The sequence below is a fragment of the Arvicanthis niloticus genome, chromosome 2 (assembly GCF_011762505.2).
Source record: "Arvicanthis niloticus isolate mArvNil1 chromosome 2, mArvNil1.pat.X, whole genome shotgun sequence".
Taxonomy (NCBI): Eukaryota; Metazoa; Chordata; class Mammalia; order Rodentia; family Muridae; genus Arvicanthis; species Arvicanthis niloticus.
In genome coordinates, this window is record NC_047659.1 from 30,071,962 (window position 1) to 30,089,481 (window position 17,520).

Consider the following 17,520-nt stretch of genomic DNA (forward strand, 5'->3'; position numbering starts at 1 on the left):
TGTGGAGTTCTTGACTTTTCATGCTTCCGTGTGCATATATAACAGTTACTGCTCTGGCCTAAGGAGAACAGGTCTGACATCAAAATTCTTTTTTATGTTTTGAGACAGGGTCTTTCTATATAGCCTTGACTGTCCTAGAACTCACTATGTAGACCAGGCTGGCCATGAACCATAAATGCTCTTGCATCTGTCCTTCCAGTTCTGGGATTAAAGGCAGGCACTAATGTGCAATAGAAGAGAGGCTTCCCTGGCTGGGAATCTAAGGCAGCACATGATGAGAGCACTGAGCTACCAGGCAGAGTTGTGAAATTCTTCTTTAAAGCTTTATGTTTATTTTTTAAATTTCTATGTGTATGTGTGCATGTGCGTGAGTACCCATGGAAGCCAGAAGAGGGAGTTGAATCCCCTGGAACTGAAGTTATGGTGGTTCTGACCAGCCTGATGCAGGCACTGGGAACTGAATTGGGGGTGGGTTAGGTGGGGCCTCTGAAAGATCAATACATGCTCTTAACTACCCATCTGTCTCTTCAGTCTCCACTACACACAAAGCTGATTTTTGTAATATGACCAGAGAATTACTTTGATTTAGTTAACGAATGTTTGAAAGATATAGAAATCATTGTGGGGAATTGATTTTTGCCCTAAAACTGCAAGTTATTCTTTAATTTTGATTTTAATTGGTAGAGAAGACCGAGGTCATCAGACTGGTAGGAGAGGGACTAGTCTGTTTGGGGACTCCTGGCTCAGAAAGTGCAGCTGGCTTTGTTGCGCTGGCTTGTACTTGTTGGTCTGCATGTTTGTGGCCCCAGTGAGTTGGCGGCAGGTAGAGTCCATAGGCAGCAAGCAGAACTGCAGACAGAAGTGGAACACGGTTGCTGCCCCACAAAATCAACTCTTGTTTTGGTTCGGTTTTGTAAACAGAAGGTAAGAGAAACAACACCCGGCAGTTCCGCAGGGAAGCATGCTGTTTGCCTAGCCTGTTCACGTTCACTACCTCTGTTACTACGTGCTTGGCACATCTTGGCCATGGGAATTTGAAGGTTGAATCTCTTAGAAAAAAAAATTTAACTAAAAATAATACTGAGGATGTAGGTCACTCAGGATGTTCTGGGTTTATTTATTCCCATTAGTTCCTTCAAGCAATAGGCTTGGCCAGCGTTGTGGTACACGCCTTTATTCCTAGCCCTTGGGAGGCAGTGACAGGTGGATCTTTGAGTTTGAGTCCAGCCTAGTCTACAAAGGGACAACCAGTCCTACATGGAAAAACTGTCTCACCTTCTCTTTCTCTGTCTCTCTCTGTCTCTCTCTGTCTCTCTCTCTCTCTCTCTCAAAAAAAAAAAAAAAAAGTTAACAGGTACATCTTTGTTTTATTGTGTTTTTCTGTAGGTTACAAGATAAGCCAGGAATGTAAAAACAACTAAGATTATTGTGTTACCTCCTGAATGAGATAGCAAGACACACATACACATGTGAATATCCATATGTATGCTTGTCTCCAGAATATACACAATTAGATACTCAGATCTGTTGAGAACTGGTACCAAGACATCTTCTTGCACCCATAGAAAATACCAACATTTGTGAATATCCATGACTCAAAAATAACAATAGTATTTACAGATAGACTATATAAGCCTTTCCATATACTTTAAATCATCTCTAGATTACTTATACTTAATGGTAATTGTTGTATGAATATTGTATTGTTCAGGGAATAATGACCAGGGGAAAGACTATGCTCTGTACAGATGTTAGTTCCATAGGCTTCGTTACATAGGAGAGGGAGAAGAAGACTAGAGACAAGCATTCTCATGAGTCAGTGCTGGAGAAAGGTAAGCCCTGTGAAATGGTGGGGGGCCTACATAACCCTTTATTCACAGGGACTCAGAGGTGTTATTGGTCTTTGGAATTCTGGCCTCTCATCGCAATGTTGTATTAATTTTAGCTTCTGTTACTGCCAGATAGTGATAGAGGAGTGGTCTTATCTCCCCCAGACTCTGTGTTGGCAGGGTTTCGTGGTACCCATCTTTAATTCCAGCACTGGGAGGCAGAGTCAGGTGGGGCGATTTGGTGGTCTACATAGCTACTTCAGACTAGCCAGGATTACCTAGTAAGATGCTGTATCGAAAACAAAGAAAAAATTGGACTGGTAGGCTCACCTGCATGACTTAAGACTTGACGTCTATGTGCATTACTGAAAACAGGGTGAGTGGCCCTGTTTTGGAAAGAAGGAATTCATCCTGCACACTAGTGGAGTGATTTAGCACTTTGTAAAGATAAAGGGCCTGTGTGATGAACGTGCTTTGCTATATATCAATGAAGTGAAGGGCAAGGGAGGATATTTGTTCTCTGTAGCTTAAGTGGCTTAGGGGTGAATGAATGATATTTTAAAATAGAACCAAGAATTAAGGAAGGGCTTTTATTGTCTGGAAACTTGGGAAGCTATGTTTCCTGTGCAGCCTGGCTACAGAAAGGCTGCCAACTGGCATAGCACTGGTGAGAATATAAATTCTAGAAGACGGGCATGCAGTCCATCCTTTTGAGCATATTGGGCTTTGCAGCTAAAGCGCTATTGAGGTTCCAGCAGAAGTAGTCTTGTAAATGAATGAATGGTGAGAATTTGTGTTGGTCTTGTCCTAAGGATGGTTGTGCATTCTTAGCTCTGGTCCATTTACGTTCTCCAGTGCCTGGGCTCTATCTCTTTATCTGCCTTAGCTTGAGTTTAAGCAGGATAACTGAGTATTCAGTATTTCATACGATACAGTTCCTAGACTTCTTACATTCAGGACTGTAAGTTAATATCCACTGTCACCCAAACTCTGAATCAAAGAAAGTACCAGCATGACAAAGGCCTGCCTTTAGAAAGATTTTTCTGGCCTTGCTACAGGATCTAGGACAGAGGTAAGTGTAGGAGAAGGTATGAGGTGTGTGTGCGTGAGTGCGCGCGCGCGTGCGTGCATGCGTGCGTGCGTGCGTGCGTGTGTGTGTGTAAACTCTATTGTAGCCCAGAGATCTAGGCTGGCCTAGAGATTGCTATGTATCTAAAAGGACTTTAAACTCCTGATTCTCCAGCCTGTACCTCCCATGTACTTAATTACGGGCATATGTCACCAACCTACAGTAGGACAGGAATTTTTTTAACATGTGCATCTTTTAAAATTGTGGTTGGACAGGGTCTCCTGTAGCCCAGGTTAGCTTTGAGTTTGCTATGTAGACTGACATGGTTCTTCTGTCACTCTGCCTTTCAAGTGGGTTATACACGTGAGCTTTCCAGTTGGTCCTAATCCAGATGAGAATGCTAGTCAGTGAGTAGTCTCTACTGGCAAATGCCTAACTAGTATACTTCGGTGATTCTAAGTAGAGTCTCTTTGGTAGCTCAAGCTTAGAATCAGTCTGATCCACATGGACACACTGCATTTCTTGGTTGTCAGTAAATGGAGTTTTTTCTTTGTTATTGGGATGACTTGTTGCTTTTGGCTTTCCTGATGCTGTTTTCTGGAGACGTGAGTGGTACAGGGTTGCATAAGGCTCATTTCCTGTGCACTTCAGCAGCATCCTCGCTTTTCTCTCATGATCCCCAGCCTGCAGGAAGTCAGCCTGTCCTTCCTTTTGAACAGTGGGGAGACAGAACGTTGACCTCTGAAGCAAGACTAGGTTTGTATTCTCGGGGCTCACCCAATGGTAAGAAAGCCAAACAGTGAAGGAGACAGTACTGACATCAGAGCGGGACGTCTTGGGTGGGGGAATCCCAGACGAGAACATGTTGTTATAGGCAACACCCAGAGGAAAATCGACAAATCATGATAAGAGTCAGTGGGGATTTCTGGGCCACCAAGAAAGCACTTGGTTGTCTTTTCAGACTCCTTCCTGTACATCCCTACACTGCACACGGCAGGATCCTAACAATGTCCTAAAATGGTGATCAAAATTCAGAGGTCTACAAGGGTAAAGTGAATCCTTTAAACTAGCAAAATGTGTTTGGATTTGAGACAAAAGGGATTAGTGGGGTCTTGGCAAGCCAGAGAAAAGATCCCGAGTCAGGCGCCATTCGGCTTTGGCCTGTGCTGGCAGGCAGGCAGGCCGGCGTGCCTAGGCTTCCAGGTTTGCCTGATCAGATTAAAATTTGGACTTTTTTATATGAAATCTTCCACATGTTTAAAGACATTTGGTAGTTTTAAATACAATTAAAAACAACTTACGTTAGTGCATAATCAAACCACATACACTTCCACAGTTAGGAGATGGAGCGTAGAGCCACCTACTTTGCATTAAGGATTATTCTCTCCCGAGTCTTCGTCCTACTATATTGTTGACATATGATGTCTTAGGATTTATCAAATGACTCAGGCTTTCCCTCTCCTGAAGAATGATCCTCTTGACAGATAGCTCAGAAAATACATTTCTGAGTTTTCTAAAAGACATGTCTTGGAGGCTAAAGGTTTGATTCTTTATGAACTGTTGTTGTTAGGGGGACTGGCTGAGGAGAGGAGAACCCAGCGCCCTCCCATCCAGTTTTTACGTTTGTCTTGATTTCCATGATATAACAGAGGCTTCATGTTGCACTTGTCCTTATTCCTGAGAATCAAAATCTCCCAGGCTGCCTTGGGTTAAGTGAGAGTTTAGGAGTGTTTACTCCCAGCATTGGCCAGTAAGAGATTCTGCTGTGTTCTAGCTCTTTTCTTCAAATTCTGAGAGCTTACTTGCACCTTGTTCCTACAGGACGAGACCTGTGAGTCTGTCTTAGGAATACATACATACAGTCTCTCTGGCAGACTTTTACATACCCTTAGGATTCAGACACTGACAACAAGACACCATCTGTACTTTAAATGTGATACTTTAAATGTGCTCTGCTTGATTTTTAGTTTTATGAGTTATATTTGGCAACTGTATTTCATTGTTTAGCCTTACAATGTATAAGTTGGCCCAAGTAGATTTTAAACCATCAAAGGCAAGGAAGTGAGCATGCGCATGTGTACATGCGCACGCGTGCACACACACACACACACACACACACACACACACACACACACACGCACGCGCGTCACTGGGTTGTGGCGTTTTTTCTGGTGGAGATAAATGATTGCATTATCTGTGTGTAGGGGAAGGTGGCAGTAGTGAGAATCTTATTCTAAGTAGTTACTTATTTGACTCTTCCTACTCAGATACAGGAATGACGATTTTGTCCTCAGTGGAAATTGCTCATGGGAAATCCTCACAGTTCACAGAGCTACTGATAATTGGATCTATTCTAATGTGCCAGACAGGGTGCTTTGCCACTCACAGAGTCCTCAGTGGCCCTGGGATTAGAATACAATAGGGAGAAAGCAAGGGTGAAAATTATTAATAGTCTTGAAATACCATCACATTTGAAGCACTGTTCTTCGGAATCTGAGTCAGAAGGGACATTACATAATGCTTTCATCTGTTACTGAGTTTTGTTGCATTTCTGTCCTGCCTGTGAACAAATTATTATTATTTTTTCCCCAATTGAGACAGAAATATAGTATGTAGCTCTGCCTGGCCTGCAACTTGCTATGTAGACCAGACTGGCCTTGAACTCAGATGGATTTGCCTGGAGTCGGGATTAAAGACATGTCATGCTGTGTGTGTGTGTGTGTGTGTGTGTGTGTGTGTGTGCGCGCGCTTGCGCGCATGTTGGTTGCCTGTTCTGTTTGACTTTATGGTCTGCACAGAATCTTCATTTTCTGCCATGGCCTCTCCTGAAGTCTCTCTACCTGGACCTATGCATGACTGCTATGAGAAGTACTTGTCACTGTTTCACAGTGACCCTGACAGGGGTTTTGTTTGTTTAGTTTGTGTGTCTTGTTATCATTTCTAGATGACACCATTGAAGCTCAGAAATCTATTGCTTTTATACTGAATCACGAGCAATTGGGATTTGAATTGCGATGTAAAGGATTCCCACTATCAAACTTATCATTATATTTCATTGCTTTTTATTATAACCAGAAAGCATTCTAACATCTTAGGCTTCTTTAGTCTTTAAAGCAAGATGAAGATTGATAGCAGGCTTTGAGTGGACAAACTTCAATATGTCCTATTTACTTAGAAACCATGCATGGTATGTGTGGCACCTCGCTATCAAATAATGTCCCTGTTGCCCAACCACGAGACATAACAGAAGACATATTGTGCCTACCATGTATAAATATATGCATAGAGAAGAGAGAGGATGAATGGGCTGCCTGTCAGTGGCTGGCTGCCTCAGGAAGGACATAGTGACAGCAGCAGGCCAGCAGACCCTGAGATCGGGACAGGGTAGGAGGGCCTGTTTTTAAAGGCTTGCTCAGAAGGGGTGTCAGAGTTTGAAAACCCCATGGTTTTGTTGCTGGTTGTTAGTGCCTAATGTCAAACTGTGGTTCATTTGTACCCGGGTTGAATTTCTCCTTTGAAAAGGACCAAACCTGGGTCATGGGCACACTTGAATAATCCTCGGGATTCATCATTCGGTTGCTGGATGTTGAGGGAGTCGTTGCAATTAGGGTAGATTGGTGTGTATGAGTTGGTCATGGCTCTTCTTTTGAGTGAGAAGAGTTGGGGGTGTTATAGAATGTAAAGACTTCAGGGCCACTATGGTACCTTTGGCTACATTTTTAGCTATATTTTTACAGCTCTGTTGGGGAAGCATAACACTTTGTAGGAAACTGAAGAGTATTTGCCTCTAGAACACATTGAGTGCGTGGACTGAGTTCAGCTACTGGAGTTGCATAGTGCTGCCCCCATCTCCCAACCCCATGTTGTGCTTTACCCAGTTGAGTAAACAGGGAACCTGTATGATGAGGACCCCCTCCCCCACTACACACACACACACACACACACACACTATATGCACACACGCCTTTTCATGCCCCACATGCATGTTTTTTTTTTTCTTCTTCTTCCTGAACACAGCCAAGTCTACCACTTGAAGATGAGTGGTACCTCTCCTGGACCTACTGTGTTATAGGGTCCTCTAGATCTCTTTGATCAGTCTCTCTGAACACTGCTCAGGGTTTTATTGTAATTTTTTTTCTTGTTTTTGTTTTTTTTTTTTCCTTTTTTTCCTCTTTCTTTGTTTAGAATCATGGTTATTGCATTACCTCTCTTACCTTAGACAAACTGGTAGGCTTTCTCACAGCTGCCTTTAAATCTTTCTAAAGAGGGCCTGAAAAAGTAGTCCAAAGTCACCTTATCTTTGTCAGTATTGGGGTCCCAGTCAGGTTAGGCAGAAGAGAAAATCCATTCTATCCAGGTGGTACTGTCCTGAAGTGATCTCCCCGTTGTCAGGCCTAGAATGCACTTTGTAAACCCATTTGGCTCACAGAGGTCCACCTGCCTCTGTCTCTGGAGTGTGGACACATTCTTCTCTTTTTATGACATTTTATGGAGTTGAGCTTTTACAGGATGCCCACTGGAGAAAACCACTGAGACACAGAGTGTAGTTGACTGAAAGTTTCTATTGCAGCCAGCTGGAGGTGGAGGTATTAGAGTAAGGGGGTTTTAAGGGCAAACTCCGCATCCTGGCGTTTTGCTCTGCAGTGGTAGGAGGAGATTTGTACAAGGAAACAGTTTAACAGAGGCCAAGATAAGTTAGCTGGGGCACCTTGACCTCAGGTTCCTAGAATAGAGTTGGGTAATTTTCCATGGGGCTTCATCAAGAAGATCACATTCTAGTCAAACATCAATGGCCTCATCAAGAATACAAGGTGGTAGACCTTGTCCTGTCACAGTACTTTAAAAATGAGTAAATAAACAAATATGTAAGTAAATAAATAAATAAAGGTACTTCTTAGACATCTTGTGGATGTATTTCTTTTGTTTATTTATTTTGTATATATGACTGCTCTGTTTACATGCATACTAAAGAGGGAATCAGATTCCATTACAGAATCTGATGGAATTTATGGCCAATAATATTCTTTTGCATGTATACACTGAATTTTAGTATCCAGTCATCTGCTTTTGGATCTTTGGGTTGTTTTATCCTTTGTTTATTGTGAATATTGCAGTTATAAATATTAGTGTTGTTTTAGTTATATAGCTTCACAAATACTAGTTATCTGTTTAAATGGAGTGTGTGTGTGTGTGTGTGTGTGTGTGTGTGTGTGTGTGTGTGTGGTGTGTGTAGGGTGGAATTGGGGGGGTCATTTATTAAGTCTGTATATACCTTTTATGTTGTTGAGACAGATACTGTTATATATTCCAGGCTGTGCTCAAACTCATGATTAGCTTGCTTCAGCCTCCTAAATGCTGGGGTCGCAGGCACGTGCCCCTCTTCTTGTCTGTGGATACTTTTTGGAGAATGAGCACATTGCTTTTCCTATTGGGTATGCCGGTTTGCATTCTTAACAGTAATGTAGAAGTAAGTATCCCAATTTATCCAAATCCTCCCGGGTGCCTCTAAGAAAAGTTCTTCACTTTCAAAGATGCTCATGACTTTGTTGGTCCTATTCAAGTATTCTGTGAGAACCTCCCCATTTTAAGATTGCGAATCCGAGTGTGGGCCAGCGCATGTGAGTTGCATCTCCTGAAGCTGCAGTTGGAGGTGGTCTTGAGCCTCCTGATGTGAGTGCTGGGAACTGACCTTGAGTCCACGTGCAGAGCAATGTGACCCCTTCACTGCTGAGAGTCACACCTGCAGTCAGATCCTAATAGACACATCCTCCCTAGTCCTTAGGACCAGGGTGAGGAAGTGTTGGGAGGACCAGTGTTGCAGCCTCTGACAGTGTTGAGGCTTTAATTATTTGCCATGATTGGGCAGATAGACTTATTTTTAAGACGGAAGCATAATCATTCTCTCGTGTCATAAGCCATGCCCTTCATTGACTGTAGTCTTAAACTTCTTTTTTCACAGTTACCTTTGTAATGAAGTTTAAGAGGTGGAGGGAAGCCCTGACTATGCAAAGGCCTGAAGAGCATGGATCCTAAGCTTCTAAGAAGGGAAGTGGGAATGTGGAGGGCAGGGTGGCGCCAGGGCGTTAGGGGAAAGAACAGGTGAAAATACACTGCTGTGGATTATCTGGTGAGAGACAGGAGGATCTATGGAGTGATGTGGCTGAGTGTGCCTCATTTGTTTTATAGTTAGTCTGAACTTATCATAGTCAGTTATCAGGATATTTTTACAACATAATTTTGTGGCATAGGAAATTGATATTATGTAAAAAAAAAATTTAACCTTTCTCTGGATTTTGATTCAGGTGTTTGTGTTTTCAGACTTATTGGGTAGCTGAGGCTGGCCTCGAACTCCTGATCCTTTTACTTCGACTTCCTAAATTTGATCTGTGTTCCTAAGCAAAGTGCCTGTGAATGTCTAGCCTCCTGTTGTCCAAAGGCTGCCTATGAAGGTGTGTGGCCTTGTGTGAATGTGCACATGCAGACATCTCTGGCACAGACATTTGTAGACTTGAGATGAAGGGTTGTGTGAACTCCAGAGCAGGCCAAGGCACCGGACATCATGAGCCTGACTGTGACAGCAACCTGTATTTCAGTTGGGATTATAGCCAGAGCGGGGTTGTGTGGTTTTAGCATCTGCCGGGTATTGACTCACCTGAGCTGGTGGAACGAGGAACAAAGAGCCAGTGTGAGGGGAACGCACCCTCAGTGACTGTCATGCCAGCAGTATTCTGCGGAGACCAGCTCCCCCATTCAGTTCCACCCATGGCTCCCAGTGCATTATCCACTTTTGTCAGTACAATTGGTATCTGCACACTAGGTCCTGCCTCAAAGCTCATCTCTCCGTTAGCTGGTACCAAGCATTTACATGGATCTGATGAGTGCCTCTGGTCACCTGAGAAGGAGGGCAGGGCCAGGACTAGAGACTACAAGCTTGTCTTTCGAGCTCTGTGTGTTTTTGTTTTATTTCAGACAGGACCTCACTTTACAGCCCAGGTTGGTCTAGAACTCACTAAGTAGCTTAGGCTAACGATTACTCATAGTGATTTCCTGCCTCATCTTCCCAAAAGGATGGATTGTGAATATAAAAGCTTCAAGCCCAGCTTGGGTCTGGACTTATGGATGTGCACGTATTTCATTCAAAGTTTGCAGAAAGCAAGCTTTCAAAGAAAACAGGTTGGATCTAAGATTGGAATGGGAGGTCAGAGGTGTGTCTTGTTCCCTACAAAGGACAAGTTTCCGGTCAGGTTTTATTTTATAGATGGAACCAGATTAGAGAGAGACTTATTTACACTCCCATGGGCTTCTCTGGCTCCCTGGAATGACATCAATATCCTCAATGATTAAATAAAGCAACAGCGATAATGAAAGACGACTGGCCATAGTGATTCCCTCAGGGGAACCATTTGGCTGCCTGCCTGAGTCATGCTCTAGGAAGCAAGCTGACTACCTTACCAGTGTCCTCTAGGTTAGCTCCCTAACAATCAAGGATGTCAGGTAGTCACAAAGATAGGTCGCAGAAGCGCTTGGCTTTTCAGTTGAACAGAAGAGGGAGCCACGTGCTGAGCTGGCAGCCACCCACCTGCTGCTCATCCATTGCAGTTCTCATGTGAGCACTGGGGAACTGCTGCCTCACTGCCTGATCTCCTAATAATAGTAGTGCAAGGGAAAATAACAAGGTGGAAAGAATGAGAGATGGAGCAGCCCGCTGTGTTCTGAGTGCTTCTTCGGAGGCTTCCTTTTCCCGAGGATTCATTTCCTCAGCCGACACTTGTCTGTGCTCTGGTGTAACTAGTGAATCTTGCTTTTGGAGTTCACACTAACTAATCTTAAATGACCTGTCTATTCCTCTCTGGTTTATTCTCAGTGTGTTGTAGCTCTTATCTCCTCCCGTACCTTTACATTTGGCTAACGTAACAACAGTATGAATGAGGTCTGGTGTAGTTCCCATGGGCTTTACTGCTATTTTGGATGCATTATCACTTTCTCTGCAACTCTGCGTCATCGCCACCCCGTTACCACCATCACCCTCATGTTCCATACTGTGAACATGCAAGAGGGGAAACTGAGGCTCAGTTTCAGTAATCTACCCCAGGTCACACTATCAAAGAGTGGTGGAGAATGCCACTCTTTGCTGCTTTCCCTACCTTTTCTCTCAAGTTGTGCTATTTCGAGGTGCTCTGCTACGTTAGTCTATGCCTTCCCCCGTCTACTGAGGGTCCCTCACACTTCCTTTTGGGCGTTGATTTTGGCTTATTAAGTATTGGCTGATTTGCCGGGTATCTGTGTCTTCATTGTCTGTGTCCAACCCTCTTCTTGTTCTTTCCGTTTATATTCTCTTAACATCGTAGGAGCTTCTGGTAAAAACTTACTACTTTATCTGAAAGCAGTAGTTACCGGAATCAAACTATTGCATTTGGAGCTTTGCTAATGGTGACTGTGGCTTAGGGTGTTGTTGTAGAACTAGCAAGCTGCTTAATTCGGACTTGAGAAGCATCATAGCTTCGGTGTAATGGGAAGCAAGTAGTCAGATGATTTTTGGAACTGGCTTGCATTCTGTCTCACTAATGGAGGAGCCTTTTCCCTGAGCTTCCTTCTCTGTGGACATGACAATACCCATTTGTCAGGACTATAAAGCAGATTCCATCAGAGAATTTGTGGAAAGCACCCAAGGGCCTGAGATGATTAGGACAACAGTTAATGGTGCATCTTGCTTTGTTTTGACTCTTACCTTTGGTTTCATTTTGAATTACTGGAGTAATTTTCAACTTCGGGCTGTTTATTTTACATGCCTTTCTATTCAGATTGTGTGTATCACCACCATCAGCTCTGCACTCTTACCCTTCTCCCATCTGCTTCCTGACGTTCACTCTTGATGCTTAAGCTCCAGGTTGCAGCCCGTCATGTTTTTTGGCTTCTTAGCAAAGGCTATGATTTTGAGGATAGGGAAATGGGGAGTTGTTTAATGGGTACAGACTTTCATTTTTTCAAAGATGAAAGCTCTGAAGATTTGTTGTTTAAGGGGACTATAGTTAACATGGAATTGACTAGGAGGGTAAATTTACCTTTTCAACCACAACTAAATTACTTTTGTTTGTGGTTAGCTATTGGAGATGATATATGCTTTCTGTGTGTGTGTGTGTGTGTGTGTGTGTGTGTGTGTGTGTGTGTGTGTGTGTGTGTGAGAGAGAGAGAGAGAGAGAGAGAGAGAGAGAGAGAGAGAGAGCTGTGTACTCACATGTGAAGACCCAAGGAGAGCACTGGATGTCTTTCTCCGTTGCCCTTTATCTTACTGCATTGAGAAGGGTCTCTCACTGAACCAGAGCTTGCCTTTTTGGCTGTGATGTGTGGGTATGGATCTCTTTGGATCTGTTTGTCTCTGTTCTTCAATGCTTGTGTTACAGGCATTGACAGCTATGCTTGGCTTTTTATGTGATGCTTGGGAGTCGAAGTCTGGCCCTTATGCTTGCACAGAAAGCATTCTTATCCTTATCTTTCAGGCCTCAACAACAACAACAACAACAAAAATTTTTTTAAATGTTCCTTTGCTGGATTCCTAGAAACTGTGTATCCCTGGTAACCTAAGAGTTCTGGGAGATGGTATAAACCGTGTGTTTTGTTCATTCCTTCCTTTCTTCCTCATGACTTACAAAGCTCATGTCTTCTTTATCTTCAAAGTGGTCAGTATGGAATCTTCCCCATTAGAGAATCCTGTGACTTAATAACCACAAGCTTCCTTTGAGAGATGAAGAGGTCACCACTGTCTTAGATATCAGGCTGCTGCTACTACTCACCTTCCACACTGTCTTGTAGGTTTCTCAGTTTGAGCCCTGAGGGTATGAGGTAGAAAAAGGATATTTTACAGGTTTCCATTTTTACCAAGTATTCAGGACAAGAGTGGTATCAGAAAATCCTGTATTGTCTAGCATGAGTTTGTTTGTTTCTGAATGAACTGGGTTCCTTCATTCCACTCTGTTGCATGCAATATTAATCTGCAATTATAACTTCAAATATATAGCTATGATGCATTATTGTCTTTATAAAATATTTAGAAATATAAATATGCCATTGCTCTCAAAAACTTTTGTTTTGAAATGGTTCTAATAAGGAAAGCATTTAATGCTAGAATGGAGGCCATAAATATAATTGCTCCTTGGATAGGTTAGGTACAGCAATTGATAGCAGTGTGAAGGTACTGGCAACAAGACAGGAGTTCGTGCGGATTGCATATAGTGAAAGGATGCCTAACATTCATTTTATTTCCTGGAAAATAATACAATTGTAGACTATTTCCAATGAACCCTTATCTGAAAAGTAATAAGTAAAATGCCCCATTGGTTGGTTGATGCTTTGTGAGATTTGGGAAATACTTTTTTGTGTGGATACTTATAGTGCAAAACAAACTCTAAATGAGTGAAGATACTTCGGACCCAAAGGATGGCTGCGTCTTCTCATTTATTTATTCCACAATCTCCTGAAGGTGTAGTGGCTGCCATACTGTGTGTTGGTCATTAACAGACAAAGAAAATTGTCAAGTGTCATGGATGTATTGTTATCAGAATTCAAGCAGGATATCTTCTTGTAGTAGCTAGGTAGTCATTCTAATGATGAGCCGTGTCCAAGCTGATTAACCAGAGTGGAAGGAAAGGGCATTCCTTGAAGAAAGAGCACTTTCTATGATGAATTTATTGTAGCAAGCAACTCATACAGTATAGAAGTCGGGTAATTAACATTCACTGAGCTTTTCAACACAAATATGGTATGTCTCCAGTGGACTGTTGGCAGGCATTTGCAGGTAGCAGCTTCATGATCCAATTCATTCACATGCCAGTGATGCAGATATCCTGTGCCACACCTAGTTAGAGCCCGGTAATTTCTAGATGAACTGATGGATAAGAGATAGAAATCAGAGCTCCGTGACTCAGGTGTCAATACACCTCATCTGGATGAGGCAGAGCTGTCACTGCTGGGAAACCTAGACATCGATGTACACATCTGGGAAATTAAAGAGTGGTACACTTACATGTATATCAAAGGAACGTGGGGATGGACACAATATTCTTATGAGTTACCTGTACAAATATTTAGGGTGGAACTTAGAGTCCTCTCCTGTATGTATAGTAGGACAGGAAGAGTTCACTCTAAAGAGATTTTAGAGTAGCTATTATGAGTTTCTATGGAATGTCTGATTCTACGAGGAATCCCTGTGGGATTACTCAGCTATATTTTATGCCTGAGCATCTCAGAGGACTGACGGAGAGAGGATGGTATGTTAGATGCTTGATGAATGATTAGCAAGTGTTGTTTTAATTTTTTTGAATTACTTCTTATATATTTTTGAAATTATAATTACATCACTTCCCCCTTTGTTTTTTACTCTTGTGTGGAAATGCCACTCCTGACAAGAACTATTCTTGAATTGAAAGTGGTTATGGGACTCTTAATTCAGGGCGAGGCACACCTGGTCTTTGAGTTCCACGCTCATGACGTCTGCTTTGATTCTTCTCGGTTTTCCCGTAAGTTCTCACGTCTAGACAGGAATGCTAGAGATCTGATTCTTTGTCACTTCCTCCACACAGACTTGTCTTCTGTGTGTGCTCCTCCCTTCCACGGACTGGCATATACCCCAAGCGAGAGTTAAGGCTCCGCCTCTTGATATCCTCCCAGTCCTTAGTCTATCCAGACAGGTTTCATGGAACATTTCTCTCATAACCTCATTCTTCTTTTGTACCTGCACGTGGTGTGTATCTGTGTATTTATTTTCGAGTGGGTATCAGTGCACGTGACGTAGTGCCTGCGAATGTTAAGGTTAACATTGGGTGTCTTTTTTTATTGCTTTCTATCTTAAATACTGAGACAGAATCTCTCTATAAACTTGGAGCTTGATGTTTGGCTAATCTGGTTAGCCAGCTTGCTGTCTATCTCTTTTTTTTTTTTGTTCTGGGGGTAACAGAGGGCTGCTCCACCCATGTGGTTTTAACCTGGGTTCTGGAGATCTGAAGGGTCCTCACATTTGCATACAGTGAGTACTTTACTGGCCGAGCTGAGCTCCTCAGCTCTCTCAGTGCACTTTTGCTCCTTTGGTGATGATCATAACTCATGTGTGCCGCTGCCCCGTCTCCTCCCTGGCCTCTCTGCTTCTACGTTTGCTACTCTTGATCACTCTGTATGTTGTATTTGCAGCGACTTGAGAAAACTACTTGCTTGTATCATTTTCTTGTGTTAAAGTGTTTGAGGGGTTGGAGAGGTGGCTCACCAAGCAGTTAAGAGCACTGGCTACTCTTCCAGAGGCCCCAGGTTCTCTTCCCAGTACCCACATGGAGACTTACGAACATCTGTAATGTGAGTCTTAGGGTTTGGAATGATGCTCTCTTCTGGTTTCCGTGGGCACTACATGCATGCACATAGACATAGATGTAGGCATTTGTAAGCTTCGTGCTGCACTTTACATTTAAGTACAGTTATTGACCTTGGAGTACCTTTCTGCTCACGGTACAGCTCTGACTCACGTCTTTTCTTTCATTCATTCATTCATTCATTCATTCATTCATTCGGGTTTTTCGAGACAGGGTTTCTCTGTGTAGTCCTGGCAGTCCTGAAATTCACTCTGTAGACCAGGCTGGCCTTGAACTCAGAAATCAGCCTGCCTCTGCCTCCCAAATGCTGGGATTAAAGGCTCATGTTTAAATTTCCATTGTGACTCCTTTTTCCCAGGGTCTGTATCCTCACCCAATCCATGCTTCCTTCTGATAACCTCTATGAAGTCTTGCCAGAGTCAGTTTTTTGTCTATTCATCACAATACAAGAACGTTTAGGAACCATATATATTTGGTTTTCTCCAGTGGTGCCACGCACCATGTTGCACAAGGACTGCTTCAGAAGCATTCATCAAGCAGAAGGCTGTTTAATCAAAATAAAAGTTAGCTTAGAGGGAACATCTTAAACTTTTTTTTTTTAAACAAACAAACAAACAAGGCCCTCCAATTGCCGTTGCTAACTACTTGCATGAGTGCTTAGCAGAGGATTGGCACAGCGTTTTAAGTAACTTGACATTTTATTTTTTCTGCAAAATGAACTTGGCTGCACCATTAGAATGTATCCTGGGAATTTAATAGAGTTTGTTACCAATGAGGCTATGCAGCCTTAAGCAAGTTAACCGAGTTCACCCAGGCTCGTTTCTCCATATAACTGGGGATTATCATATCAACCTCACGTGCTTATGCCTGAAGATTGAGATTAGACATGCCTCATGCTCAATGCACTGCTTTGGATACTGCAGTTCAGGCATTTAAAAAATTCCTTCCTATCTCTGGAGATTAATGAGGACTGTAGGGGAAAACTCATTTACCTTATCTTGCAATCTTGTACTGCATATAATCATACCCAGGGTACTAATCTGAGGGTCATGAACTGGTTTAGGAGGAAAACATTCATCTTCAGGGCACAAATAAGCAATGAAGAGCTGTTTATTTAACAGTAAATAACGCTGTACCCCTCCCCTAAAGAAAGATATACATGGATTTCTTTGCCATATCCCAAAGTTGGTTGCTCAACTTAAAAAAACAAAAACAAAAACAAAAAACTGAACAGAGTCACTTAGATACTTTTTCATTCTATTTTAAGTAGCTATTCCAAAGAGCTGGGTTACATGAAACTATTTCCCCCATTTTATGTATTTCAATATTTAAGAAGTTTTAGTAGTTCCACTTAAAACTCTGGAGTCTACAGTTCTAAGGACATTGTCAGCATAGAAGTGATTAAAACCTTAAAAGAGATTAACCCTTTAAAATTCTTTAGTCGCTGACTACCCTGAGAATCTGCTGGTTTCTATTCAAGTAATTAGATGGTAGATATATTTAAGGAATATCAATATGAATGTCAGGCTGTGTTTAGGGGAAATGCTTGGGTTAAACCTATTAAGTCATCACACCATGATTCTCTGATGATTAAGTCAGTTAGCCCACCCTTCCACAGCATGAAAACCCAGACAAGAAGGCGTGGTCTAGTTGTAAGCCCCTAAGCCGAGGCCTTCAGAGGGCCAGGGGTCTGAGCATTGACAGGTCAAGACCTTTGCATCTGGTGTCCCAAATATTGGCCTAGACAAGGACCTGCATTGTCTCAGCAGGGATGATACTAGTGTGTCAATGTTGGGACAGGTTGATCAAAAGACATAACACCGTAAGTGAGTACTTAGTTCAAGTGTTTAGAACATATGGGGCCTTGAGAGAGGACACAGAAAGATCTGAATTTCTTCTGGGCTCTCAGACTTTGCCACCAAGTCCTGTTGCTAAGGATCTTGGTAATATGTATGATCGGTTATTTGGAACACCGGGGTCATACACGCATCTGTATTCAGGCAAGTCCATGTTCAGCTCTGCAGAACATGCGTCCTTGTAGCAGCAGGGGTCTGTGTGAGGCTGATGTCTAAATATCTGGCTTTGGTGTCTATTCTTTGCTGTCTACTTAACCTCGTATGCAAACAGTTAAGGGTTGAGTTGGTTGGCTGATGTTAACAAGCCAGAGGGGATGCCACATTTCCACAGAGGGTACCGAAGACTCTTATCGTTATTTATCTGCCTTTTATTTTGTTCTCCCTCACTTTCCTGTGGATCTAGGGATCAACTC

At 42.6% G+C, this 17,520-nt stretch overlaps 1 protein-coding gene across 10 annotated transcripts in view; it reads left to right on the forward strand.

The window, feature by feature from the left end:
- The window catches only part of Fmnl2 (formin like 2), a 269,603-nt gene that overhangs the window by 138,347 nt on the left and 113,736 nt on the right, over positions 1-17,520 (forward strand). The window lies entirely within an intron of this gene.